The sequence below is a fragment of the Dipodomys ordii genome, unplaced genomic scaffold (assembly GCF_000151885.1).
Source record: "Dipodomys ordii isolate 6190 unplaced genomic scaffold, Dord_2.0 Scaffold47, whole genome shotgun sequence".
NCBI lineage: Eukaryota > Metazoa > Chordata > Mammalia > Rodentia > Heteromyidae > Dipodomys > Dipodomys ordii.
Genome location: NW_012267263.1, coordinates 4,538,961 through 4,543,000, shown reverse-complemented (window position 1 = coordinate 4,543,000; position 4,040 = coordinate 4,538,961).

The window sequence follows — 4,040 nt, the reverse complement described above, 5'->3', positions numbered from 1 at the left end:
GAAAAGGTCCATTTCTGCCAAGTTCTCAAACTTATTAGCATAAAGTTTTGAGAAGTATCCCTTATAATGTTCTGAATCTTGGTTGTTTCTGTGGTGATGTTTCCAGTCTCATCTCTGAGTTTATTTATTTGGGTGTGTTCTCTTCTTTTTCTGATAAGATTTTCTAAGGGTCTATCAATTTTGTTAATTTTTTTGAAGAACCAACTCTTTGTTTTGTTGATTCTTTCTATAGATTTTTTGGTTCTAATTCATTTAATTCTGATTTAATTTTAATTATTTATTCAGTGTGTTGTTCAAGCTCCATGTGTTACTGGACTTTCTTTGGTGGCTTTTGGTATTGAGTTCTAATTTTATTCCTTTGTGGTCAGAGAGGATGCAAGGTATAACTTCCAATGTTTCTGAATTTAGACAAGTTTGCTTTGTGGCCTAAAATGTGGTCTATTTTAGAAAATGTTCCATGTGCTGCTGAGAAAAACGTGTATTCTGATGCTGCTGGGTGAAATGTTCGGTAGATGTCTGTTAAGTCTAGTTGATCTATGCAGCTGTTTAGATCTGCGGTTTCTCTGTTGAGTTTTTGCCGAGTTGGTCTATCTAGTGGGGAAAGTTTCTTTGCTTTTTGACTGTCATGATGTGAGTTGCACCTTCATTATCTTCTGCCACAATGTATTGTGCTACCACAGACCCAGATCAGCACAGCCAAGTGACCATGGACAGAAACCTCTGAAAACATTAGCTTTTTTTCTCCTAAGTTGATTGACTCGAATATTTTGTCATAGCCACAGCTGTCATCTTGAAAAGCACCTACTTGTTTTAAAGATAATATTTCAGTTGAGGTTAAGAATATAACCTTAAGGTCAGGGGCAGAGGTTCATACTATAATCTCAGCCATCTTGAGTTAGAGGCAGGAGGATCCTGAGTTCATGGCCAGTTTGAGCTACTTAGTGACACCCATTCTCAAAAATAAATAAGAACCTGGTGACTCATGCCTATAATCCTAGCTACTCTGGAGACTGAATTTGGAGGATTGTGCATCAAAGCCAGATCAAACTGGAAAGTCCTTGAGATTCTTATCTCTAATTACCATCAAAAAGCCAGAAGTGAATCTGTGGTTCAAGTGGTAGAGAGCCAACCTGAAGTGAAAAACAAAAACAAAAACAAACCAAGGCCCCAAGTTCAAACTCTAGTATCAGAAAAACAAAAAATAAAATACCCAAACAACCCAAAATTCTCTAAAAGAATGTTTTTAACTTCTCCCAAGCTGCAGGCTTGGCAGAGCTAGGAGAGGGGTCCACTAAACTCCAGCAGTCACCAAGCATAGTTGTTGCAGTTGTTTGTAGAAGTGAGTGCCCAAAGACCAGAGCTCCCTCCCACCCAGCACACACACCTATCTATATGTGGCACCTTATGAGTTCTGGATAGTGAGATGTGGGCAGAGTAATGAACACCCAAGATACAAATCCCTACTATCTTATTGAGTTCAGGAGAGGACAACCAACCAGGATGGCACATGAGATTTCCAACAGGAAAGACATCAGAGAAGGAAGGAAGATGTTTGACACAGAGAAACCAAGGAGAAGCAAGAGAGATTTCTTCATCTGATGCTTGAAGAAGGAAGAAAGTTTCTTGGCCAGGCTTGGTGGTGCACACCTGTAATCCCTACTCAGTAGATATAGACAGGAGGTGGCAAAGAAGCAAGCCAAGACTATGTAGTAAGATCTTTACTGAATAAATGAGGGAACTTATTCTGTGTGTTTCCATTGGAAACTAAATAAAAGAATCTGAGAAGGACAAAAGAATACATGGCTCAACCTTACATCCAAGGTGAGCAAGCTGAGAAAGGATGGTCATTGCTCTAGGAGGCTGTGCAGTGGGGGATGTTATCAGTTTGATGGGATTACATAATACGTGATTTTTTTTGTTTCTTTTTTATGTTCTTCCCCCTATGGTATATCCCCTGTTGTCACTGTATTTGATTTTGGTACGCTGCATCTTGTACATACACTTATCTAATGCTGAAACAAGGACACAGGATGACCCATTACAACAATGATACAAGACACTGTGGTGGAAATGACCTTTACAACTTCTGGGAGGGGGAGGAGTCCGGAAGGTGGGGGAGGGAAGGGATAGTAGGAGACAAACATAGGAGGGGGTAACAATGTTCCATGAGAAATGTACTCATCGCCTTACTCATGTAACTAACTGTAAGCCCTCTTTACAGCATCTTTACAATAAAATAATTTTTTTAAAAAAGAAACATCTAGTAGGTAGGTCACACCCCTGGCTGTGTCTGTGAAGGCTTTTCCAGAAAGAATTAGATCCTGAGGGCCCTTATGAAAGATTCATTCCTTGCTGCATTCACAATAGATGGCATTATTGTCAGGTAATCAAAGGTAGGAGATACAGCAGAGTCTACCTGAAGGAAGTAGGTCACATGGATCATATCCTTAGGGGTTACATCTTGCCCTGACTCCTTCCTGTTTGGCCCTGTCTCAGCTTCCTGTGTGCCATGATGCAAACTGTTCTGCCCCACTGTTACTCCATGATGAAATGACAGCTCCAAAAACATAAGCCAAGATAAACCCTCTCTGCCTTTTGTTTATGTCAGGTGTTTGATTACAGCAGTAAAGGGTTAACACAGCTCCCAGGTCTGGAAGAAACCGGGTTTAGAACTCTCTGGCAGTATCTTATGGAATATTTTGGAGTATTTTACATGTTTCTCTTAATACTTGTAATTATCAGGAAATAATCCGAATAGGCTTTTATATAGAATGTACTTTGAAAGCTTCCCTCCTTCCTTCCTTCCCTTTCTTACTTTTCTTCCTTTCCTTCCTTCCCTTCCCTTCTTTCCCTCTCTCCCTCTATCCCTCTCTCCCCCTCTCCCTTCTTCCTTCTCCCCTCACCCTCCCTTTCTTTCCTTTCTCTCTTTCCCTCTTTCTCCCTTCCTTCCTTCCTTCCTTCCTTCCTTCCTTCCTTCCTTCCTTCCTTCCTTTTCCTTCCTTTCCCTTCCTTCCTTTTCTTTCTTTCTTTCTTTCTTTGTTTCTTTCTCTCTTTCTTTCCCTCTTTCTTCTTTCTCTCTTCTTTCTTCTTTCTCTATTTCTTTCTTTCTGTCTTCTTTCTTTCCTTCTTTCTTTCTTCTTTCTCTCTTTCTTCTTTCTTTCTTCATTCTCTTTCTTCTTTCTTTCTCCTTTTCTTTCTCTCTCTTTCTTTCTTTCTTTCTTTCTTTCTTGCTTGCTTGCTTGCTTTCTCTCTTCTTTCTTTCCTACCTTCCTTCCTTCCTTCCTCCTTCCTTCCTTTCTTTCTTTCTTTCTTTCTTTCTTTCTTTCTTTCTTTCTTTCTTTCTTTCTTTCTTTCTTTCTTTCTTTCTTTCTTTCTTTCTTTCTTTCTTTCTTTCTTTCTTCTGGAACCTGAACTCAAGGACTCCATGCTTGCTTGGCTTACTTGCTCATAAGATGACTCTACCATTTGAGCTATGCCTTCAACCCAGTTTTTTTATGGTTATTTTGGAGTTGGTGTCTCAATGACTATTCTGCCTGGGCTGACTTCAATCTTCAGTCCTCTAGATCTTACTCTCCCAAGCAGCTAGGATTACAGGCATGAACCACTGGTAACAGGCTTGAAAACTTTTTATGATAGTGTAGAACCAACCAGTCTACAGCTTCTTCTCTGTGGAATACTTGATGGGAAAAGAAATATAGAGATAATTCCTAGGCCTCCTCCCCCTCAATAAAGAAACTTCCAAGTTGGTTCAATTTTCTTCCTGTAGAGGGAAATATTTATTTATTCCTTGGTAGATGAAGATAATCACTAGTGTTAGCTCACTAAAGCCACTATTACACAAGTCTAGTGCAGTCTGCTTTTAGGGCTAGGGTTACCTCCAAGAGTTTGGACTAGAAGAATTGATTTCTTGTTCTCATCAGCTCTGGGCCTGAACTTGGAGAAACAATTAAAAGTAAACATTTGCATTTTGTCATTTCCTTCATTCTTAAATTTCATTTTATTATTTCATTTTTTGGTACTGGGTGTTGAACTGAGGGCCT